A 27,092-nucleotide genomic window follows, 5' to 3' on the forward strand; every position below is an offset into this window, starting at 1 on the left:
CTATTAAATTAGGAAATTTTTTTTTTTTAGTTTTAAATTCTAAATGTTTATAGTAAGAGCATTATCATGCACAGTTGATGGGAACATAAGTTGGACCTTTAGTTCTGGAGAAGTTTGACAATGTACATAAAGATCCTTTTGAATTTTCTACTCTTTGATTCTTCAATCTCATTTCTCAGAATAAACATTAATAAAATAGTGATGTGGCAAACGTAATTGTATACAGTATGCTCAATTTAAATATTCAACGAATGTTAACTATTAAAATGAGTTATGGTATATACATGGAATAAAATATACTGCATTAAGAAAGGTATTATGTTAGCTATTTCATTCTATTCTTTTTTTAAAAAAAGATTTATTTATTTATTTTTAGAGAGAGATTGACTGAGAGAAAGTGGGGAGGGGCAGAGGGATAGAATCATAAAGCAGACTCTCCACTGAGTATGGAGCCTGAGGCTGGGCTCAATCTCACGACCCATGAAATCATAACTTGAGCCAAAATCACGAGTTGGACGTCTGACTGAGCTACCCAGGTGCCCCTCATTCTATTCCTTTTTATTATTATTATTTTCACTCAGTACTATGTTTATAAGATCCCTGTGTGTGACTATGTGAACATTAAATCTGTTCCATCTTATTGTTGCACAGTGTTCTATAAGGGTGCATTTTCCATTTTTATATCTATTCTCTCTCCCAGTGGTGGATGCCAGATAGCCTCTAACTACCTGCTAAATTGAATAATCCTGCAATGACAGTCCTTTTATAAAATATCCCTTATGGAATTTTATAAGACTTTGAGGTATAAAGGACTAGGAATTGAATGGCTGATGTGATAAGGTATAAATACACTTAATATGGCTAGACAATGTCAGGTTGTGATATTATTCTTTCTACTATAAGAAGGTCCTTATATCCATACTTCCTTTCCACTTCCTGCATTATTCAGAATACTTAGTTTTGCAAGTTTGAGAGACTTAAAATGTTATTTCATTGTTCTTTTAATTTGCATTTCAATGATTAATAATGAGTTTAAACATCTTTTTCTGTCTTGTCAGCCTTTGTGTCTCCTCTTTTGAATTGCATCTTCATATTCTTTGTTTGTTTGTTTTGAGTGATTCTGTGATTTTTGTTGATTTAGATAAGTTTGCAGTACATTTTACTTTTTAAAAAAATTTTTTAAAAAGATTTTATTTATTTATTTGACAGAGAGAGAGCAAGAGCAGGAACAGAAGCAGGGGGAGTGGGAGAGGAGAAGCAGGCTTCCCGCTGAGCAGGGAGCCAGATGCGGAGCCCTGGACCTGAGATCATGACCTAAGCCGAAGGCAGACACTTAATGACTGAGCCACTCAGGCGCCCTTGCAGTACATTTTAGATACTAATTCCTTGTATGTTTAGAATTTAAGAGTATCTTCCTCCATTCATTCTTCTTGTAATTATCTTTTTCAACATATCTTTAATCTTACAGAATTCCTTATTTTTAATATATTCTTTATAGTTTGTTTTTGAACTTCCATTTAAAAAATTCTTTCCAATCCCTAACTCTACATTTTATATTAATTTTATTATGATATCTTTTAGTGTAGATTATTAATCCATATATATTTCATCTTTTTATGTGGTGTTGGGTAGAGATCTAGTTTTACTGTTCTCCATACAATAAGCCAGCCTTTTAACACCATTTTGGTAGGCAGACTTTCAAATGGCTTCCAATGACCCTACTTCATGGTACTCCCATGTTTGTGTAATCTCCTTCCATTAAGAGTGAGATGTACCTGGTGACCTGCTTCCAATCAACAGAACATGGCCAGTGATGGGATGTCACTTCCAAGATTACATTATAAAAAGACTGTGACTTCTGTCTTTTTTGCCCTCTCCTTTTTTTTCTCACTCTGGGGCAACAAGCTGCCATGTTGTGAGCTGCCCTATAGAGAAATCTACATGAGAAGGGACTGACATCTCTAGCAAACAGTGAATAGGACTTGAGCATTGTCAACAGCCCCCAAAATTAGCTTGAAGTAGATCTGAGGCCTGTCATGGCCAGATGAATGAGCATGCGAGCAGATTGATCCCCAGTGGAATCTTTTCTTTTCTTCCTTTTTTTTTTTTTTAAGATTTATTTATTTATTTGAGAGAAAGAGCACACAGAAGGAGAGGGAGAAGCAGACTCCTTGCTGAGCAGGGAGCCCAACACGGGGCTTGATCTCAGGACCCTGGGATCATGACCTGAGCCTAAGGCAGACACCTAACGGACTGAACCACCCAGGCACCCCTCCCCAGTGGAGTCTTAAGATGACTATAGCCCTGGCTAGCACTTTATTTGTAGCCTTATGAGAGATCCTGAATGAAAAGATGCAGCTAAACTGGGTTCCTGACACTTAGAAACTGTAAGAAAATAAATGTTTATTATTCTAAGTCACTAATGTTAGAGCAATTTATTATGTAACAATAGACTTTAATATACCATTGACTAAATCTAATCTGTCCCTAATTGAATGGATTTTAAACTTATCATTGATTAGTTAATTTCACTCCTTTTTTATTGCTATAGCTTTGTCATATGCCCATATTTAATAGAGCGGATTCCTCTGCTTTACCTTCTTTTTCTTTAAAGAATTAAGAAATATTTTAAACTGAATAAAAATGAAAACACAGCATATCCAAATTTATGGACTGTAGCTTATCTCTCCTTAGAGTGTAGTCTATATTTTTAAATGTTTATATTAGGAAACAAGAAAGATCTCAAGTCAATGTTCAATTATTCCACCTTGTAAAGGTAGAAAAGGAGGAGAAAATTAAACTCAAGTCATGTAGAAAGATATAATAAAGACAATTGCAGAAATTAGTAAAACAGAAAATAGACGTCTAATAGAGAAAAATCAATAAAAGCAAAATCTCGTTCTCTGAAAATACCAGTTAAATTGGTAAAATTCTAAACTGGTGTAAGCAAACGCTTTCTATCAAGGGCCAAATGTTAAATATCTTAAGATTTACTGGCAATAAGGCTTCTGTTACAAATGTTCATCTCTGCTGACTTCTCATAAAAGCAAGTATAGACTATTTAGAAATGAATGTGCACAGGTGAATTCTAATAAAACTGTTCATTGACAGTGAAATTTGAATTTCATATAATTTTGCAATATCATGGAATAATTTTTTACTTTGATTTTTTCCCACATATTTAGCAGTGTAAAAGCCATTCTTAGCTTGTGGGTTATACAAAAACAGTAATGAGACAGATTTGTCCACTGATTATAGTTCACCATTATTGCCTAAAAAGACTGGTCACAATAAAAAGAGAAGGTCATATTACAGGTATCAAGAATGAAAGAGAGAATGCTAACTAACACAGGCCTTAAAAACTTAAAAGAGCAATAAGTGTATACTACTGAAAACTTTATTTAATAAACTTGATGACTGAAGTCATTAATTTTTGGAAGATAAAAGTTACAAAACTGACAGTGGAAGTACTAAAAAAATTTTAGTATCCCTAGTGTACCAAGCATATTTTATTCATAATTAAAAACTTTCCTGTAAATAAATCTCTGGCTGAGAGGATTTTACTGGTGAATTCTTAAAAAAAAAAATTAGAAATAGTATCAATCCTATATAAATTATTTTAGAAAATAGAGAAGTATATTTTAATTTATTTTATGAAAACTATATTTCACTGATATCAAAACTAGACAAAGGTATTTCAAGAAAAAAAATTATAGATCAGTGTCCTTCATGAATATTTATACAAATACCTTTAAGAAACAATTGCAAATCTAAACTGGCAATATATAAAAAGGATAATACATTTAAAAAGGCATTTGACAAAAATCGTATCTATTTAATATACAAACTTTTGGCAAGCTGGGAATCAAAAGGAATTTTCTTAACCTGATAAAGGACATTGCTGGAAATTCTGTAGCTGACATCATACTTAATGATAAAGCTGTTTTCTCCCTACGATTGGGAGCTAGGCAAGGATGTTAGCCTCTCTATTGGTGGTCCTAGAAATTTTAATAAGTTAAAAATAAATAAATAAAACACTTATAGATTGAAAAAGAAGAAATAAAAGACTAAAGTGCAAACCAATTTTGACAGGCTTATTTTTAAAATTTATATGGAAATGAAAATATCCTGTAATAGACAAAATAATTTATAAAGAAAAACAAAGTTGGAGGACTCATAAAATGTTTCTGGTCATCAATTTCAGTTATGTGTGTGGGTAGGAGGAGGATTCTCCCACATCACCAGGCAATTCTATGGGACACTATCTGGGTGTCCTCCAGTTCAACTCAATTCTGACATGATATTCCCAAAGATAGCATCAGATTCTACAGGTTAGGGCTTAGTTCTACAAGCCTGCACCCCCGTGTCCCACTTTATATGTCTGTCACAAGTTCAAGCTGTCACCTGGGCTTCTGAACAATAGGCTGTAGTTTGGAAGTTCCAATGACCTCCTCATTGGGTTCAACTAATTTGCTTGAGAGGCTCACAGAACTCAGAAAAACATCTTACTTACTAAATCACTGGTTTATTATGAGAGAGTATGACTCAGGAATAGCCAGATGGGAAAGAGGTATAGGGCAAGGTATGAGAAAAGGTCATGGAACTTCCATGCCCTTCAGATGTGCACAATTCTCCCCAAATCTTCACATGTTCTCTGAACACTGTCCTTTTGGGTCTTTATGGAGGCTTCATTACATAGTCATGATTGATTAAATTATTTGTTATTGGTGATTTAACTCAGTCTTTAGTCCCTCTCCCCTCCCAGAAAGTGGTGGTGGGATGAGACTGAAAGTCTAATCGCAAGGTTGGCTCCCTTGGCAAACAGCAACCCCATCTTAAAGGAATTTCCAAAAGACACCTAATTAACATAAACTCAGTGTGGTTGAAAGAAGCTTGTTATGAATAATAAGACACACATTTCACTTTTATGGCTCTGAAGTAATTTCAGGAATTGAGAACAAGAGACCAACCATTATAACAAAAGATGCTCCCTGTCACTCCAATGGCTGAAGAATTTTCAAGGATTTTCGGAGCTCTGTGCCAGAAATGGAGAGGAACACAAAATATATATTTCATGTTATAAATCACAATATTGTAACACATAATACCTGATTTCAGGACTCATATAAATGCTATAATAATAAAATAACCATGGTATTGGTGAAAGGATAAATATAGATGAATTGAACAGAACAGGGAGTGAAAAGACAGATCCACACATATATAGTAAACTGACTTTTGCCTATGGCAATTCAGTGAGGGAAAGGAGCCTGGGTGGCTCAATTAGTTAAGTGCCTTACTCTTGGTTTCAGCTCAGGTCATGATCTCAGGGTCATGAGATGGAGCTCCACATTGGGTTCTGTGCTCAGTGAGGAGTCAGCTTCAGATTCTCTCTCTCCCTATGCCCCCATCCCTGCTCACAGTCTCTCTCTCTGGAATAAAGAAATAAATCTTAAAAAAAAAAAGTAATTCTGAACATTCGGATATCTTTATGGGAAAAAACAAAACAAAAAAACCCTTACCCTTTACCTCATACCATTTAATTTGAATAGGAACATAGGCCTAAATTTAAGAGTTAAAACTATAAAATTTCCGGGGTGGGGGGGAAGAGGGCAAGTAAATATTTCCTATGTAGGACACAAAAAGCACAAACCATAAAGGACATAAAGATAAATTGGACTTTAATTAAAAAAAAAAAAATCCTGGTCTTCAGAAGACCTTATTACAAAAGGAAAGATAATATTCTTAATGCATTTATCTGGCAAAGAACTTGTGTAAAGACTATGTAAAGAATTCCCAAAACTCAGTGCTAAGAAAGCAATCTAATAAAAAGCTGACAAAGTATTTAAATGATCATTTCATAAAACAGGATATATAAATGACCAAAATACATATGAAAAGATGCTCGGCTTCGTTAGTCATTAAGATAATGCAAATTTAAACCACAATGAAATACTGTTGATGGGGAGGAAAATTTTTCCTATACCCTTCTTAATTCTTTGTCTTGTCTAATAATCAAATTAACATAGGACAGATGAACAGGAGAAAAACAAATTTAATTACAAATGTGCAGGGGTCGTCTCAAAATATGAGACCCACAGGCAGTCAGGTAATTGAAGGTTATATGCCATTCTGAGCTAAGAAGGGGATGGGATTTCAAAGGGAAGGAAGACAATTCACTGGAAGATGGGAAGTGCAAATGTTTAGTAAGCAAATGTTTGCCATGTCATGTTGAGACAGCGAGCATAGAGAAGATTTTTATTTCCAGGACTTTCTGAGCTATTCCTCTTTCCCCTCAAGAGCTTACTGTACTTAGCCCATATTCTTTGTAGTTATCTCTGGTGATAGTTCTCTTCTTGGATCAGGTCCCCTATCTAAATTCTTTTAGGCAGTTAAAGAAGAGGTAAAAGTTTTCCTTGAGTCTGTTGGGTCTTGATTGCCTTCAGCTCAAAATAGTCCACATGCCAAAGTGGCACATTTTAGGGAGACTTGCTCTGAACTCCTTCACCATTATAAACACATTAACAGAGCTATAATTAAAAATTCTAATAATAGTAAGGTTGGCTATGATATGGGCAAACTGGAACTCTTGTACACTTCTGATGGGAATGGGAAATGGCACAAACACTTCGGAAAACTATTTGATAGTTTCCCTATAAAATGAAATATATAAATATCATACCATCCTGCAATTCCACAATAAAGCATATGACCACACAAATACTTGTACATCAATGTTCATAGCAGCTTTATTCAAAATATTCCCGCAAATGGGAAATACTTAAATGTCTATCACCATGTAATTGGGTAATTAAAATGATAGTATGTATAAACAGCGGGATACTACTCAGTTATAAAAAAGTATTAGGCTACTGATACAGGCAGTAACATATATGAATCTCAAAAATATGCTCAGTAAAGAACTCAGATAAAATGTACACTGCATAATTTCATTTACATGAGATTTACAAACTAATTTACAATGACAGAAAGCAGATCATTGTTTTTCTGGAGTCCTGAGATGATGAAGGGAATTGAGTGGATATAAGCATGAAAAGATTCTTTTAAGAAAATGAGAGTGTACGGCAGGTCCACCCGCTCCGGCTGCGGGACCTTAGGGGCTGGGTGCGCCACGGAAAACGTCCTGGATACTCGGGAGAGCGCTGGGGGCTTCCGTGGGGACCCCGGGGGACTGAAGGCCGGGAAGCTCCTGAAGAAGAGGCTGCACCGCTGGGCAACCCACCTCCCTGCCCTCTCTGCGCCTGCACCTGCTGGAACTGAGCTGGAACCACAGAGCGATTCTCTCAACCTCAGCCAGGCTCTCATTTCCCACCTGGGAAATCCTTACGTGCGGCCCTCCTTATCTTTCTTCCTTCTCACAGACGAGTGTTTCAGACTTTCTCCACAAGCCTCAAACAAGCTCAAGTCACGCCCACATAAAAAATGAAAACAACTCTGGCAACTACCAAAATGCCCATCCGTAGATAATGGAACCCTCTACAGCAAAAAGAATGGACAATATATAACCGCACAAAACAATATGGATGAATCCTACAGACATAAAGAAGAAGCAAGACCACAAGAGAGGACATGTGTATGGTTCCCTTGATATGAAAGTTCAAAAACAGGCAGAACTCATCTATGGCGATAGAAATCTGAATACTAGTAACCCTTTGGGAGTAGTTACTGGAAGGGGGCCCAAGGGGGCTTCAAGGGTGCTGGTAATGTTCTGTATTTTCTAATCTGGGTTCTATTTGCTGATCCTATGTGGGTGTGTTCCTTTGTGAAAAATGGGCTGAGCTGTACACTTAGGACATGCACCCTCTGTAGGTATATTTTAATATACAGTTGACTTTAATAACTCCAAAAAAAAAAAAAAAAGAAAAGAAAATGAAGTGTCTGTGTCCTGATTGTGGTAATGGCTTTATGAATGTATATAATGTTCAAAATTCATTGAATTATACTCTGTGAAAAATTATGCAGCAATAAGTTTAATTGAAAGCAATGTTTGGGAAAAAATTTAAATGTCTAGTAATAGGGGAATTTAAGTATATTGTGGTATATTTAACTACATGTTTGATCATTATTTGGCTTTTGGAGTTATGTCTAGGAAAAATTTATTCCATCTTAAAATTAAAAATATGTAGAATCATTCAACAAAACATATAAAGGAAAGTTTACTAATCTCTTACAGAAAAGATCCAGAAGGATATAATAATGATAAATCCAATGAACCATTAGAAAAAATGGGTCAGTACTGGAAAAATCATTTTAATGGTGTACTCTTAACAGTGCAGTTTCAAGTGAGTAAACAGGTAGCCCTTAAACATATATATTTCCACACATTATTTTCCATTTTTATTACAATTCTGAGAAATTGATGCATTTTTGCTTTTTACAGGTGAAGCATGAAAAACTAGATTTAGTAACTTCTCTCTGAATTGCTTCTGCTTTTATATATTTCTAGTTGGAGAGTCAATTGCTACAATTGTTTTGGAAAGTTGTTTTTAAAGAACTATATATTTACATAAAATAATACACCTACTCATTTACTTTGCAATGTTACCTTCTGTAAATTTCTGTAAATATGAATGTTTTGAGGATAAATATGCATGGATATTAATTGCAACATTGCTTATAAAATAATTGGAATTAACCTGAATGTTCAAAAGGAAGTATTGGCATAGTGCAAACATATCTTCAACTATACTTAATAAATGTGGTGCACTCATACTATGAAATATTATATTGTTATTAAGATTTGAGTTAGCTCTCTATATATGTGATGTATATAAAAATGCATGTGTGTGCATTCAGATGATACAGAATCTGCAAATAATGAGGATGTACTAGGCATAATCTATTTACAGACCATCTGTGTTTGCAAATTCTCCTGCTTTCCAAAATTTATTTCTAACACTCACATCAATACTCATGACATTTCCACAGTCATTTGTGGACATGTGCATGTGCAGAATGGCAGAAAATTTGAATTGCCCCATGCACACTTTTCTAGCTGAGATTGAATCCAAAGATAGTTCTGCCTTCTTGTTTAAACTTTCATGGTGTAAACAAGTGTTCTTTTTGTGGTCTATTGAGTGCCATGCTTTTTTGCACTGTATGTTGGTGATTTTGTTCTTTAAAATAGCCCTCAAATATAGTGCAGAAGTGCTGTGTAGTGTTCCCAGGTGCAAGATGGTTGAGATGTATCTTATGGAAAAAGTATGTGTGTTCAATAGGCTTCTTTCAGGCATGAGTTATAGTGCTGTTGACTGTGAGTTCAACGTTAATTAATCACCACTATATGTTAAATAAGGTGACTTTAAACAGAAACACACATAAAACAAGGTTATGTATTGATTGGTTGTTGAAAATTTTGTGGCTAGAGGCTTTCAGGAACATAACCCTGTGTTTCACTTAGAACAATGATTCAGTTTTTGCTAATGTAGTGCTCAGGGTGACTTTATACAATGTAACTGCCATGAATAATGAGAATGCGTTGAAATATATATGTATATATTTCAGATATATGTATATCTGAAAGTTTGACTAAAATGTATTTGTGAGAAAAGCAAATACAATCAATCCTTTCTTTTATTTCCAGTAGAAATACACAATTTCTACCAATGTTGTTTATATATTTATATATATTTGTAAAACCATGAAGAAGAGCATGGACAGATATGCATGAAGATATTAATATCTCTGAGCAATGAGAATGGAGTAGGTGAGGGGAGATTAACTTTTAAAAAAGATATACCTTTTTGTAAATTTTCTTATCACATATTACTTTTGCTACAAAATAAATGCAGGAAATGAAAAAGAAATAACTTGACTGAAGTCTGGGAATTAATAACTAAAAACAATATGACTTTTATTTCTGTCAATTTTTGATTCCTAATCCAGGGTTCTTTTCACTATATAGAGTTGTCAGTAATACATGTGTGGATTGTACTGACAATAATATCTAAATAAAATTAGCAAAAGATAATGTTATGTTCTGATGTTCATAAGGTGATCTGTAGATAGGCCTGTAAAAAGGAATTTTGTGAGTTGTAAGTAGTGTTATATAATCATTCATTTATTTTTCCTCTTTAAAGTTAAATGTGAAATAATAGCAACAATTTACCAGGGAAAATTTGAGAAGGGTAATGTGTCATCATTATATAGATTTTGAAAAATTTCTTATCCCTATGTGTAATACCCTGGACTAATCAGTATAATAATTTATAATGACTACCCCTTATTGAGTACTTGTTGAGTACTTATTAAGTGAGCTACTTGACATATATAATTCCCTAATACTTCAGATGCTAATTTAAGCTTCATTTCCCTTGAATTTTCTTCTTTATCTTTTAATGAAGGAAGCCTGCTCCTGTTTAGTGCCTCAGAGGAGATATGAATAAGGCCAGAAGGTGGAAACAGTCTGCACACCTTTCTGGTTTTTATGTTGCATTAAGTCAAAGCCTTCAGGAAGATTTAGGTACTTTTCAGACTGTCTAAATCAGGAGGCTTGTGGTGGACCATGTCAGATACTGTTAATTCTCCCCAGTGTTTCTTCTTCTCCTCTCCCACAGCAATAGTTCTACTTCTAGTTCTAGATATTTCTGCCCAGAAAAATAAATTCATTTTTCTAGCCTTCTTTGCAAACCAGGTGTGGACATGGGAATAAACTTGGTCTAAGGTAATGTAAGCAGAGTGTCCTATAACAAATTTAAGTACTTTCCTTCACAGTAGGTCTTTATGTACACTTGACCTCTGTTTACTTTGTCTCTTCTGTCTTCCTGATGCTCGGGGATGTCTCCATGAGGATCGAAGCCAGTGCATCCATTGGAGACCATGGTGATGGCGGCCGTGCATGGCAGGACAATATGGAAGAAGATTTGGTGTAACAGATACACCCTTATCGCTCCTGGACAGCCCACTTCTGACTTTTGCATGAGAGAGATTGTATTTATCTTTTATTTAACGACTGGCAGTTTGGGTTTCTATTACTCACAGCTTAGCCAATTCCCACTTAATATGTGGGTCTGTGGGGGGATCAGGGACTTCTCACACAGGCCACAGAGATATTCTCTACAACTATGAAGTGAAGAGGGAGCAGAAGGAACTTGCACTTTTTCTAAGCCAGCAAGGAATGACTGCATGGTATACCTAGATGATAGAACCTGGGCAGCCTCACAATAGATGTTTTAGGCTTGACAAGGAGCCAAGAAACACTATCAATCTGGATGCCTTACATATGACATAATTCTAGGAACAGTTCATCAAATATTTTTAAAAATTCAAATCATAGTGTGTGTTGGGTAATTTTTTTTCTTTTTTAGCAGAATAACATCCACTTAGTGTCACCAACCTGCTAGGCATTTTGCATAAATTATTTCATCTAATATTTATAAGAACCCTGTGAGATAAGAATTGTTACTGATAAAAATAATATTGATAAAGAAACCTGAGCATTAAAGAGTTTAAATAACTTGTCCAAGGTCACATAGCTAGAAAAATCATAAGCAAGCTAGCTTTCAAACACAGGTCTGTCTCTTTCCAAGCATCCACTATTGCTGAAAACATGTGAAAACATGAATAAAAAACAAAATTACTTCCTACATGTTAGAAATCATTAAAGGAAAATACTAACAAAATTATAAATAATTGAATCTTGAATACCCGATTGTAAAATAGTGTCATGTCATTTTATATTATCTATCTACATATAAATATAAATGAATCACATCCTTAGAGAAATTCTAAGGAAGAAAAAGTATTTTAGTATTTTACATGCATTTTAGCAATTTGAAGCAAAACTCTAGTTTAGCAGATCTGGTGGTCTTTAGTACCAGGGGAAATAACACTACATATAGTATTTAGACAGACACCTGGTTGGTTGGTGTACATCCCATAACATAATGATGTTTAAAAAAATAAATATCTTACATTTTGATGTTTTTCTAAATTAAAAAATCTGACTTGATCCCACTTTTTCAGGGTTAGCAGAAAATGCAATCTCAGTCATGGTTACTGGCAGCTACTGTTCTTTTTCCAGGATCATTCAAGAGTTTTGAGAGATTTCCCTAGTCCATAAAATCTGGGAAAATATTTCTAATTTTCTACATATCCTAGTTGACACTGCCATCCTCATTGCCCATGCTGGTGTGGTCCATTCTAGGGAAGCAATTGTACTCCAAATCAGGCACACTTATTGCCTATTCCCAAAGCTGCTCTTCATAGTGTAGATACCCCAGCATATGACCTCAGTGCCAAACGTATTCCTCCTAGACCTCCTGTAATAGAACAGCAATCTTAATCCTATCCCCTAATTATGACCAGGATCAATTGCACCTATTAGAATGATAACTCCTTTCTTTGACTACTGATCTACTAGAATAGGATCCCAAATTGGCTGCAGCCATGGCTTTATTTTTATTTTTTAGCTGGACTCCCAGTGTATTCTCTGGTAGAAGCATCATTGCTTTGGAAACTGACCTTTAAAAAGCTTTATAAAAGGCCCAAATTTGAATTGTTAAATCACTGTGTTGTACATTTAAAACTAAATAACAGTGTATATCAACTATACTTAAATAATATGTATTTTTTTAAAACTCAAATTTGAGACAACAGGAAGCATCAGTTACAAATCAGTTGTTGGGACTGAAGATGAGTAAGATGAGTAGGGTCATTCCTAATTACCCGTCTTGGTTCATGGACTCATGCATTCAATCTAATGGGGATACTATACCACACAGTGGCCAAAGGGTCCCCCCCAAAGGGTCCCTTTCATTGCAAGGTGTTATGATCAAGCTGATGTCTCACCTACAACTCTAAGAGTCCATTTCATCACTCTTTCTGGCTGGCCACTTAATGGTATTTGGCATGTGTTTTCTCTGCATGCCATTTCTCCTGATCCACCTATTCCCAATATTCCCATCTTGCTCCTTCAGATTCCTGACCAACAAGTCAAGAGGCACTGCCCATGAATCTATGTAAGTCCTAACCATGGGACAATTTTTCTCTTTACAAAAAGTAGCTGAAGCTCTGTGCCTTGGGGGAGTTTCCTCATTTGTTTCTAAGGCTTACCCCTTATTGGAGCTATAGCAGTAACAGGTTACAGCTTGGATTTATATGTGAAGAAACTCATTCCACGAACTAAGCTTGAGTTAATCCTCCTCTGATAGATGACTTAGGGCATCTTCTATGAGGCCAGAGGTATGAGCTGAGGGAGAGGCAGAGATGTGAAAGTGATAGATGACAGGGAGGTCTGGGTCTATTTGTGCAGCTAACTTGTGCCCTCTTGACCTGCTCAAGTATAATATAATCCTAGGTGTACTATTTCTGTTTTAGAATGGATTTCTATTGGGCTCATCCCAAGTTATTACTTGATGGATGGGGAACACTCAGGCTGTCATGGGCTCCAGCCTGAGAGTTTCATCAGCTGCAGAGCATGCCCATTCTGACTTCACATTCAGAAACTGTAAAGCAATTACAGGTCTGTTAAAACAGACATGGGTCAGGACTATGTTTATTAAATAACCCCTGCAATATCCTTACTCTCATAGGTGGTCATGATGGGGCTCTGGATCTGAATATCCATCAACCTTCCATAGGCAGGCTCTATAGGAAATTGGGTATTCATTTTTATTCAGTTACATTAACTGAATAAAGAATAGGGGGACCCTTTAGGGAAAGGTTGGGTCCTCTTTATGATTGCAGGGTGACTGCTATGGCTCCAGACCTTAGATGCAGATGTGACAATGTCAGTGTAGATGTCTTCATTTATATCAGTAAAGGGACTTTCTTCAGATGTCCTCGGCAGACTTGCCCTCATGTTTCATTGGCCTATATTGTGTCACATGCCCTTACTCAAATGAGTCATTGAAAGGAGAATGGTGGTTTTATGATTGGCTAAGTCCGATCAAGATTTATCCCTGGAATTGGGGGATAGGGACCACTTTTCCCTGTATTCTGAGGGACCAGAAGAAATAAAGGAAAAAGAAAAAAGCCTTTCATCAACTCATCTAACTTTACTCAAGTAAAGGTTGTAAAGTTAAGTATTATCCTTAAAACAATATGACATATGACCAGCAGGTTTTTATATCAACATATGGCCTGGGATAAAACTACGAGAATTTTCTACCCTTTTATGTGCCAGTATATGCTAGAATGCAGAATAATGGGTATTTCTATGAAAAGAAAGAAAACAAAAATAAACTTGACCATGTTTAATGTTTGTTAATAGGAAAGCAAAATGATAATATGACAACCTTTTAAACATTTGAAGGGAAGTAAGCTTTTCTTATGCTGTTCCCACCAAATGAGGCAATCCAGTTAAGAAAGTTAATTTATCTGAGTTGAACTGTTAGCATTATTTGACAGCAAAACAACAAAAACTGATTGAAAATTCTCCACGCATACTATCATTAACACCCTCTCCACATACACACATGCACACAGTCTGTTGTGGGAAAGTAACCTTTCTCTATGAGACTTGGCTGACCAGAACATGAGTTACTTTCACATGCACTTAGGAGATAAGCTCGGAGGACACAGTAATAAAATGGCTCCACATCCTTAATGTTGACTGACCAGCTGTAGAGCTGTCAGGCATCCTGAACACCAAGTTGCTTTCAACCTCCTTAAGGTGGAGAGGACTCTAGGGCTGTTATTATTGTAATATTTAGCTTAAATCAGGGACTAGGTGTATGAATTTGTCAGACAAAAGACTGTCACAAGAGATTAAGGAATATTATATTTTCAAAATAGTATGTTCTGCCTTTGTGAATAGCGCAGAGTCTGATGACTAGGTCTTTGTAAACATTTTATAAAGACAGAAGTAAACCATTTTTTACTTCAAATTGCAACCATTTTGAAAAACCTGAAAGCTGTTTCAGAAAGGAAATGCCAAATTTGTTGCAAGTCAGTACAAAAAGAAACACTCGTCTGGTTGAATATGTTTTACAGAACTGTATAGTTAGTAGTCTCTTCAGGTATAAAATAATAGCTTGATGTTTTTGTACATTTTATTTTGATGGCTGGCTTATCTGTGGAGCTAATAGAAAATCAAATAAGGCTTTGTGAAACTTAAAGGTTTTCAAATATGATTCTATTGGATGACTGGGAAAAAAATAGTGAAGTGACTTGAGAATTGTGGATAGGAGTTAGCTATTTTCTTTCTTGCTATAGAATTTAAAAAACAACCTACAAGTCCACATTTTTATAGATTTCGTTTGCATTGTACAAAAGTGATATATTACTATTAGGCAGGCAAGGAAAGTATTACATATATCACATGTAGGGCAAGATTCTGCTTTTTCTCTTATATAAATACATATCTTGAATAAAATCTGGTAACACATTAAACACTGGCCCTAAAGTATATGCATTACTGCTGTTCTACATCAAAAAATGAGATCTTCCTAGGTTTGTGCCATGAATCTTTGTTCGGATTATTATTTGTAGATTGATGATTTGCTGAAATGAAATTGGGATGGCTATTCAAGATTTATTCTATGTGTGGTTTTTTTTTTTTTCATGAAGTGCAGAACATATGGCCTCTGAGGCTTGAAAGGGAAGGATCCTTTTCTCTGACACCATATTGCAATACCTTTTTTATAGGAATTCTGCCAGATCAAAGAAGTTTAAACTAATTCATTCTTCAGAGCTAATGTTCAACTAAGGTTCTGTAATACCCTATGTTTTTCTCTTCTCTGTGAGAAGGAGAGAAGGATGGTGAGAATATCATAAGCAAATTGGTTATCTTGAAAAAGAAATGATTTTCATACACCTGTGATTTGGGTGGAGTCTACATGAGTACCAATTAACATCCATTGCCATGGGTCTTCTGAGATAGAAGAATAGGAAAATTTAGTATGTGGATACCTTATGCATCATTACTGTGGTGCATCAGTATTAAAATCAAAGTAAGATGGAGGGTCTCAATGGGGTTCACCCCTAAGACAAGAGGATGGAACAGTAAAGAACCACAGGATTAATTAAGGGAAAGCTGGCCTTTTTCGCAGTCTCTGGTAAACTTTCCTCACTCTCTCACCTTTGTCCTCTCCCACTTCTCCTCTGCACTCTGCTGAAGTAAAGCCATCCATCATTTCTTGTATGTCTACTTCCCAAATCGAGTCATAGGTGACCAAGATATTCTCTTTTTGTGAACAGCAGCTCTATTAGTCTAGCAGGGCAGATGGGCAGCTCAGTTTGAACAAGATGTCGAGCTCACTGTGAGCTTGGCCCCATCACCTCTGAGAATGACTCGGGTTAGACACAGCTGCTACAGTTATTCATCTGCAATTAAACCACGATCTCTTCTGGATCTCATTTTTTTTTTTTTGCAGTCAAATCTGAAGCTAAAAAAGACAGTGATAGAAAAGTTACTTTGACTTAAAGTTAACTTGGCATGAAGCTCTGAATTGATTCTCTATATGCTTTACAATTGCCTGTGAATACTTTCCCATTGAAGTTCTTACTTCTTAAACTCTATGTCTGGACAACCATCCTTTTTTCCACTAATTAACCCTCTTCTCCAATTTCTGTATTTGTGCCAACTACACTATTTTCCTTCCCATTTGTTCACCGAGCTCTTTTGGTATTATTCCTTATTTCCCTTGTAATATCCATATTTTCCAAAAGCTTGGACAATCATTTTTACAAGAATTCTTGGATTTACACTTTCCTCCTCATTCTCACTGTTAGCACTGAGATATAGGCTTTCAACTCATAGGTACCAAACCCTCTACCTGGTCTTTATCTCTGGCTCCTTTTTGCTTGACCACATTTGCTCATAGAACAGGTGCAATGTCTAATATTTGAGGAAGTCAAAAGCTCGGGCAGTGAGAGATACCCTGTGGGTTTCATTGTCTGGTTGTATGAGAGATTAGATGGTGACAACGGGCAAGTTAGGTAACCCTACATGCCCCAGTTTTTTGTCTGTTACCTGAAATTAATGATCTAACCCAGTGTTGCTGTAAGGATTTTAAGGAGACTTATTCAAAGTACTTCTCATGTGAGAAACACTACACGTGTTTGCTATTTTTGTTGTTGTTTGTCATAAAAAAATCCACTTTCATGCCTGATTGAAAGTTTAGTAATTTTCTGCCAACTATCGGAGACATACAAATAGCTTGATCTGATTGTACAAAATTTCTATTATATCATTCTTCCTTGCTTAATTATTTTTAATCTTTCCCCTTAGCTACAGATAAACATTCAGGTGCAATCTCTATTCTCCCCTGGAAACCCAATATCCAATTCCAATTTTGTGAATGCTATCCTTTGTTTAGAAATCCAATCTCCTCCTTTTATAACTGGGCTTTGCCTCAACTACTTCCCACAGTATTCTTGGATAAATCCATCCCACAGTTGTTTTTATGAAGCATACAACTTGTGCTCTATTCCCTTCTGCTGATTTAGATATTTGTGATAGCATTACTCTTTGTGCATTGATGCAGCTTTTCTCAAATATGTTATAAGTTCCCTGAGGGTAGGAGCCAGGACTTCTGCCTTCTTTTATAACTCTGCCATGCCTGGAATAGTGAAGTAGACAGTAAGGGATTAATAAACACTTGTCTAATTTAATTGACTAATAGTTCGGAAGTTTTCTATCTAGATTCCTTTGTATATACATTCTTGGAAAAAGTCCAAGACAAAGGGGAAAATGAAATTTCAATTCACTTTCTCTTGGCTTTTCACAGCTTAAAACAACTAATTAAAAATCAAATTCCTGGGGTGCCTGGCTGGCTCAATTGGTTAAGCATTTGACTCTTGGCTTTGGCTCAGGTCATGAACTCAGGGTCATGAGATGGAGCCCTGTGCCAGGCACCATGCTCAGCGTGGAATCTGCTTAAAATTCTCTTTCCCTCTCCCTCTGCTCCTTCCCACCTCTCTGCTCACTTGTGTCCTCTCTCTCTCAAAATAAATAAATAAATAAATAAATAAATAAAAATTGTGTAGGCTTCACAATGGCTGAGACTATGCTTTGTCATTTATTTCTAGTACTTATAAAAGCACCTGACATTCCCTCACATAATAATTGAATGATTAATAAGTTTATATAAGTTTAAACTGTAAAATATATGTATCATCTATGGAGGTATAAATTAAATATTCTTAAAAGGTGTGTAGTGAGGTGGAAATATGACACACACTGATCACTTATGTATTCTCCACAGAAAGAAAGAGGGTATGGAATGAAGTTAGTCTCACATAATAACCTAATTACTTTGATAAAGCAAGGTTTCATTTCTCCCCAGCTGTGAAAGGACTAATGGATCCTGGGTATGTGTGTTTTTCTTCCATGCGTTTCCTGTCCATTGTATAACAGATGAAATGAAGAGAATTATTTTAATAGCTGCTAATGTTTTCAAGCAAAAGTAAAACATGTCTTGCCCTCAGAGCTTGCCAGGGTTTCTGACTCACTTTGCTTGTTAGTGTGGAGAGGAAATAAAATTTACCTCTGCAATTTCCTCAGACTCTCATAGATGTGGAAACAAAACAATGTCTCAGTTTATAGTGTAAAAATTTACATGATGTCATTTAATATATAAATTATATCCTTTTACTAATATCAGGAAACTTGTATACTTCCTTCTTTGCTCACTGTATATCATTAGCCTTCTACTTACTGTTAATTATCGTCACCCATGTTTATCTCCTGCTGTCAGTCCTTCATTTTCTCTCATATACAGTTCTCAGTCTTCAACAATAGTCTCATACTTATTCTTTTCTCCTTGTCTTGGCTGAAATTGCTCCCTGGCCTAGATTACAAATTTTATTTCAAGGTCTGGTCCACATCCTAGGTCTATGGATTGTTCTCTTCTAATCTCATTTTTTTTTTTTTTTGTATTCTTTACTCATGTCCTTGATCATTTCATGCTGAAAAGTTTCCTATTTAAAAAAAAAAAAAAATCCTGGGGCACCTTGGTGGCTTAGTGGGTTAAGTGTCTGCCTTCGGCTGAAGTCATGGTCTCAGGGTCCTGGGGTGGAGCCCTGCATCTGGCTCCCTGCTCAGTGGGAAGTCTGCTTCTCCCTCTGCTCCCTGCTCATGCTCTCTCTCTCTCTCAAATAAATAAATACAATCTAATTAAATAAGGAAATAAATAAGTATCTCTATGTGTTCTTTCTCTAATAAGAATTTAAGGTTCTCTAGGGAAGAAACCATTCTATATATTTCTTTTCAATCCCTTATCTCCTAACACTGTCTGCTTCCATAATGTGTGGGTGCTCCATAAATATTTGCTGAATTGGATTGTAAGAGGCTATGGAGAGAATGAAAATAGAAATCTATATTGTGTAATAAAGCTCAATTAGGTCTATGTTTCTAATCTTCTTTCCACTAAATCTTTGAGGAGAGCTTCAATGAAGTTATAAACCTAACTTTTATCTCCTTTTTTCTTCTTGTAGAATTGGAGATGCCAATAAGAATGACCAAAGGGCAAGAGCCTGTGATAGGAAAAGAGAAGAGTTTAGCTATTAGATCAGTGAAATTATTCTCATTAATTTGAATCTCTGTGTTAATTTTGCTTTCTCTGGAGAAATATATACACATAGTCCAGGAAATACCACAGAAGCTAAAGAAATATTCAATAATAATTCATATTAAAGAAATATGGTCATATAGATTAAAGCAAAGAGCCAGACATCTCAGTCTTAGTCAGCAGTGTACATTTGAGAAACCCACCCTCTTGTGTTTCTCTCTGACACTGTTACGAATTTTCAAAAAAGAAAAAAAAAAAAAAAGACCAAAGAATAAATCAGTCGACTACTGTTTACTTACAAATCTCATATATAGAGTAACTTGTCTCTCCTAATAATCAGATGAGCTTTCTAAATTTTGGTGATGAGAATTATGCAACTGGTTGTTTCCCTTTCTTTCTTTTAGTAGACAGGATGTTTTCATACCACTATAGGATTTTTCTTGAGCTTAGGTTTTCTGGTATAATATTTTTATTTTTCCATTTTTCATTTAACCAATTCAGGTTTTTTTGGTGAGTTTTTTAAGACATATTTTTAATTTTACTATTTCTCTGGTTTTCAAGTTTGTAAACTTTTTTTGGAAGTAGGTAGGTCAAAGTGTATTATTTTTTTTTTAAAGATCTTGACCTACAATTATAAGCAAATAACCCACTCCAGATAATCATAAGTTCAAAGGAAGGATTTTTTTTCACCAACATACTTCCCCCCCTTCCCTGCTTTAGACCATAAACTAAATATTTCTAACTCCTGAGAATGTGCAATTGCAATGAAGTCTCATAGTTATTTGGCCTTTAGAAAGAGAGGTAGAAAGTAACCCCCTCTTTCCCTGCAGCATCATGAAGGCAAACCTCCCCAAGTCAGTGATTCAAATTGAAGGGAAGAAACAAAAGTGTTAGTGCAATGCCAGTAAGGGAGATAGATTTTTATTTCAGAGATGAGATGAAGGTGTGTGTTTGTATGAACTCCCTGAATTGAGAGGCTTACCTGGGCAGGGGAGCAGGATACCTACATCAGGTCTCTTAACATGCAATCCCTGAAGAGAGGGATTCAGAATCAAGGTAGGCGGAAACTGATAGAATCCCCACAACTCATAAGCAATACTCATTCTGCCATACTGAATCAATCCAAGGGAAACATAAACTTTGTCTCTGTGGGCAGAAACACTACACTATTTTCGGGCGCCTGGGTGGCTCAGTTGGTTAAGCAACTGCCTTCAGCTCAGGTCATGATCCTGGAGTCCCTGGATGGAGTCCTGCATCGGGCTCCCTGCCCGGCAGGGGGTCTGCTTCTCCCTCTGACCCTCCCCCCTCTCATGTGCTCTCTCTCATTCTCTTTCTCTCTGAAATAAATAAATAAAAATCTTAAAAAAAAAAAGAAACACTACACTATTTTCAGCTAACATTTTGTTTGTACCTTTCAGAATCCCTTCTGCCTGACCTAAACCCAGTCAAATACGGATAAGTCTATTTCAGAGGAACAAATACCATACTGGGTCCTAGAATATGAAAAATCTATATTGGAATAAATATTTTGATAAATATTATTATGCTGACATAGCAGTAATTTATACAGCATAATGGAATATAAATGGTTTCAGGCCAGTAAATTTTCTTGATAACAGAAATTATCCTTCTTCATTATAGCTTTATACTTTAATCATTTGGGATGCAAGTCATTCTAAAGTGTATTATATACTGATCTATCTTTCTAAACAGAGCATAATGATCATTATATACTCATTTTATTAATGACCTAAAGTCATGAGATGAAGAATAATTATTGATATAATATAGAGATATTATTTATAGTCTGAAGTGGGCAGAAACTTCTCAGTGACTCATTCCTTAGTGTAGTACAGTGGGGAACTCCATATTCTTACGGCATGATATTAGAGAATGCCATTCAATAAATAAGAAGTTGAAAGGTTAAACAATTAAGGCCCGGAGTTAATATTGAGGTGCAAACAACTTATAGATATACTTGCCTTATGAGACCAAAACTCAATATTACTCTGTTGTTTCAACGTGCCTTTTAGGTAACTTCACATTTCCCATTAAAATTAAGTGAATGGTTTGAAATAACTGATACAGAAATAACACCTCCAAAAAAGAGATGGCTCAAGCTTTTCTGTTGTTCTCCCTTTTGATTATGTCCAACTGCTGCATTCCGTGAAAATATTCTGCCTTTCTCAGAGTTGCAGGCATTTTTCAGTTATTCCTGGAAGGCCCTTGGAGCACTCATCAGGATCACTGAGGTTGTTTTGATTAAATGTCAGTTTCAAGGATACTTTGTATTCTTACTTAGCTCTGATATAGTTTGGGTGATAAAAAGTATCATTGTGGGTAACAAATGCCTTCTTTGAAGAAAAAGACATTGCTTTTCTGTCCATATCCCTTAATCTGATTGTGGACTAATTCCTCTTCTCCTAGTAGAACTAAAAATTTTAAAGATATTATTTATTTATTTATTTGACAGAGAGATAGCACAAGTAGGCAGAGTGGCAGGCAGAGGGAGAGGGAGAAGCAGGCGCTCCTCTGAGCAGGGAGCCCGATGCGGGGCTCAATCCTAGGACCCTGGGATCATGACCTGAGTTGAAGGCAGCTGCTTAACCAACTGAGCCATCCAGGTGCCCCTAGAACTAAAAATTTTAGATAGTGGTATACAGTGAGTCTTCTTATGATGTTACATCAACAGACTTGCTGCAGGATTCAAACTATTTCTAATTTTAATTTTTCAGAAAGCTTTTCTGACTTTGTATATTTATTAATGTTAATAATGTCGCATTCACGATCTCACCACACTCATTCATAAATGAAGGAGCACTGTATCCTTTCCAGATTGCATCCGTCTTTTTGTCTTTATGCCTCTGACCTGATTTACAATGTCAAGACATTTCTGGAAAGCAAAACTGTTCTCTTTGTACTTAATGTGGGATAATCTTTGTATTTAATGGGAAGCAAGGGCAAGTAACAATTTGATCAGAGACAACTGTAACCTGACAAATAATAGCTCTTAGCTCTTCATCACACTCCCAGCTTGGTCTTTGCTAAATATATAGAATCATGCACGTTTCTCATTTCCCAAAGAGGCTTACTTTTCTAATAGCATTGAGTAGTGGCCTTGCAGAGGAATGTTCTGTGGTGCTAACTAGTAATAGCTTTTTCTCTGAACCCCAAGCCCTCTTAACTGAGAGATAGATAAAACCCTATCATCTACTTCATTTTCTCTAATTCTTCTTTCCCTTTGCCTCCAGAAAAAAAAAAAAAGAAAGAAAAAATAGTTGTCAGCATATTAAGGACACAAGGCAGAGAAAAATGTAGGTTCCTGAAATGTTTAAGGGAGATGGAAATCATCTACTTTTGGGAACTGCCTAACGGAATTTAGCTGGTGCATTAGTTATCCAAATTACCTCTTGCTTTTATCGCACACACAATATAGAGCTGAATTGTTAAATGATGTGCGCTTTTTTTTTTCCAAGAGCAAGATTGGACACTTTAATCAGGTCAATAATTATTCACGCATTAGCACAGTCTTCTTCTTAAAGTGTAACGGTGACTCACTGGGTATATAGTCATTATTACTGATTAGCAGGAAATTATTTTTGCGCATCAGTGGTTCATGTGAAAACAGCTAAATTTATTATGCTGAGTTATTTAACAGTTGGACCATGTGAGAACTCTGGCGTTACTGTTGTGATTAAATCTTTATGCATACGTCAGTGGATAACTATGGAAAAACTACTGCGAGTTACTGTTACAGTTGAATTTTGTTACTAACAGGTCCAACTTTCTGAAGTTTGATGCTCACCTTGACATTCATAAAGCATTTCCACAATAAAGTTCCCGTATAGGTAAATTTATTTGATAAAGAAAGAAATGGGGAGCAAAAAAGTAAATAATATGATAAAAGAGTAAAGGGTAAAATATAAACATAGAGTACATGTAAAAAAAGAAAAAGTGAGTAAGAAAGACAGGAAGGATGGAATAAGAGAAATACAATTTCATTTAGTTTGAATTGTTAATTGGATGAGATATGATGACATATCTAAAATTCTCTTTGGTTTACACAATTGATTTTTAATATTGTGAATGAAAGACAAATCCTACATTTCATTTCAGTCATTTCTTTATAGGAAATATTCCAAGAAGAAAATTTACAAAACATTACTGGCATTTGCCTCCTTTGGGAATGGGTAGATGCATCTTACAGATGATACGTTAACTTGATCTTGTTCTTAATTGTGATCTTGCTTCATTTCTACCTATTCTTATTCCACTAACTCAAAATAAGATTGTTTTGAAAAAAATTAGATATTATATATTTTTATCTGTAAATATATCAGCATATATTTCTAAAAAGGTGAATATTCCCTTTTAAACATAGCCACAATATCATCATATCTAAAAAAAGATTAGAAATATTCTATTAATACTATCAAGTCTATGTTCAAATTTTCCCAATTATATAATAGTTTGGTTACAAATTTTGTTTAAATCAGTATTCAAATAAGGTCAAGACATTGCATGTATTTTGATATGTCTTCTTAGTATCTTTTAATCTGTAGGTTACCTCTCCTATTAATTTTTGTTCTTGCAATTTATTTGTTGAAAACAATATTATTTATATGTCTTGATCTGATTCAGGCTTGTTACTTTTGGCAAAAACACTTCAATGTGGTGTTTTAGCTTTCATCTGGAGGCACAGAATGTCTGGTTGTCCCTCCCTTTTGAGATTAGCAGTCAAGTATTTTCTTAAATTGAGTGTTTTATGTGAGAGAGGCATGTTAAATGGCTGGTTGTCTCCCTCTATTTACCACTTTCTAAATAATAAATTAGTTATCCACCATCACCCAAAGTGATTAATTTATTTTAAATATCATTTTGAACTTGTGGATTTTAATATTTGATTGTTATCAACCCATTGCAGTTTTAATTTTTACTGATACACACATTGTCCATCTTTGGCACAATGAGGCTTTTCAAGTTTGCTCTTCCATCCATTGTATTTGACCCCTTTTTTGGGAGTCATGCCCAAAGTAGTCTTATCAAAGTAGTCTTTGATGGATTCCTTGCTATCAGGTATGACCTGATGACATCAGGATCATCTTTGGCATATCTTTTTCCAAACCTGGAATTAGCCATTGCTTCAATGGGGAAATATGTAGCAGGAAATGGTATTTTGTGCTTGTTGGTTTTAAACAGTGGTGGCTTGTTGTTTCTAGGCCTTTCTCTCTTTTTAGTGGACAAACTTGTGAATATCATTTTTTAAGAGAAAGTAAACCATGAGTTTATAGTGAGATTTCATTATTGAATTCTAATTAACTCCATTGATTTCTTAATTATGTATTTGCTTTTTCGTATATTTAACATTTATAAATAGTTGCTTTGCCCAATTATATATACAGTTGTTTTTTGTTTTTTTTTAGTTCTTTTTGTCTTTAAGGTAAATTCTACTCAGGAAGGGCAGGAAAATCATTGTGTTTTTCATCATTTGAAATTATTTTTTTTCAATAATTCTTCTTTTACGCCAGCAACTATATAAGTATATAGTAAGTTTGGATTTACTTCTGAATTTTGGTGATTACAGTTTTTTTCATTTTAATATAATTTTATCTTATAATTATGTAATATTTAATCAGTTCAAAATACATGTACAAAGCAAGCATATTCAGAGAACTCTAACTTCTATCATGGGTTTCTCAACCATGTTCCTCTCTCCTTCATAGACAAAAATTTTACAATTTTATGATTTATCCTCTCATTCTCTTTTGAAACCAAACAAATATATATTCATATGACTTGTTAGATAAATGTTAGCATGCCTTTTTTTTTTTTTCACTTAATATTAAATCCTGGAGGTTACTCTATAGCTGTCTATGGAGCTATGTCTTTTTTTTTTTTTTAAATAGTTGCATTGTGTTCCATTATGTGGATTTACTATCTTTTATTCAGCTAATTTCCTATTGATGAACATGTGTTTGCTTCCAATTTTTAGTTATTACAAATTGTGTTTTAAGGATTAGGCTTGTGCATAATTTTACCCATATTTCTGCCATTGTATTTTTGGGATAGATTCTTAGAAGTGGGATTTCTGGGTCAAAGAACAAATGCATATGTAATTTGGTTATGTATTGGTAGATTCTTTTCCACTATTTTGCATTCTCACCTATAATGTATGGAAGGGCTCCTTTCCTCACAGCGTCTTCAATAGCATATTCTCAACCTTTTGGAATTTTATTATACTGATAAGCAAAATGATGGTATCTCAATATAGTTTGATTTGGATTTACCTTATTATGAAGTTAATGTTTTATGTTTAATGGGTTTATGTTTATTTTTCAGTAAGCTATATGATCATCTCTCCAGGCTATTTTTATGTACAGTTGTTGGCTTTTGTTTTCTCTCTTTTTAAAATTTTAATGTATTAGGAATTACAGCTAGTTGCAAAGGTTGTGTCCATTTTCTTTGCAATGTTCTTTTTCACCTCCTTCTCTAAAGATTTGGAGTTCATTTTCCTGCTTATTTTGTACCAAGGTTAGGCTTGGGACTTGTTTTGGCCAATAGAATATAGCAAAAGTGAGCTTGTACTAGTTCCAAGCTTACGCCTCAAAGATTTTTGCATGCTTCTCTCAGATTTTCTGAATCGTGCCTACCTACCATGTGAATCAGCCTTGGTTACCTTGCTGGAGGATGAGTCCATATGCAGCAGAGATGAGCCATCATTGCCTAGGCTGTCTTAGACTTGGCAACATGAGTGAGCCCAGCAGAAACCAAAAGAACTAAATACTCCAGAATTCCAACCTCAGAATCATGAGCTAAATAAAATTATTTTTGTCTTAAACTTCTAAATTTTGGGGTGTTTTGTCAGGTAGCAAAAGCTCACATAAGGATAGTAGCTCTTTTAAGTATTGCAAACACTTAGCATAGTTTGTACATTGTCTTTATAAAAGGCCGAACAATCTGTTTTTTTTTTTTTTTTTGCATTTCTACTTTAATTTTGCTTTTTAGTCTTGCTTTACTTATCCTTTCCGTTCCCCCCCACATGAAATATAGTTTTAAATAGTAGTCATTGCATTGAACATATGATTTTATATTATTCCTTTTTAATTTGACTATATATCATACATATTTTCCTATATTTCTATATGGTGCTTATAATTACAAAATTTAATTACAAATCCTTTATGTCCTTTAGTTTACCATAATTTATAGATCCTTTCTTCTTGAGCATTTATTTTATGTTTGTCGCTATTACAGATAATACTACAATGAACAGTATTTTGCTTTATTGAACTGTTTCCTTATGATAAATTATCATGAATGAAATTACTGAATCAAAACATATAAAAACTTCTATAGTTTTTGCTATATTTTGACATATAGTTTTTCAAATAATGTAATTTATAATGTCACCAGCAGTAAGTACTACACTCTTTCCAGTTATGGATTTTAATTTTTTCTTCTTTTTTTAATATTTAATTTTATTATGTTATGTTAATCACCATACATCATTAGTTTTTGATGTAGTGTTCCATGATTCATTGTTTGCGTAAAACACCCAGTGCTCCATGCAGTATGTGCCCTCTTTAATACCCATCACCAGACTAACCCCCCCCCCCC

General features: G+C 35.0%; 1 pseudogene; it reads left to right on the forward strand.

Annotated features, from left to right (window-relative positions):
• The first annotated feature begins 24,441 nt into the window (after positions 1 to 24,441).
• Positions 24,442 to 27,092, forward strand: part of LOC102726960 (large ribosomal subunit protein eL18 pseudogene) — a 15,970-nt pseudogene continuing 13,319 nt past the window's right edge.

The sequence above is a fragment of the Leptonychotes weddellii genome, chromosome 1 (genome assembly GCF_054177405.1).
Source record: "Leptonychotes weddellii isolate Sample4059 chromosome 1, ASM5417740v2, whole genome shotgun sequence".
NCBI classification, from domain to species: domain Eukaryota; kingdom Metazoa; phylum Chordata; class Mammalia; order Carnivora; family Phocidae; genus Leptonychotes; species Leptonychotes weddellii.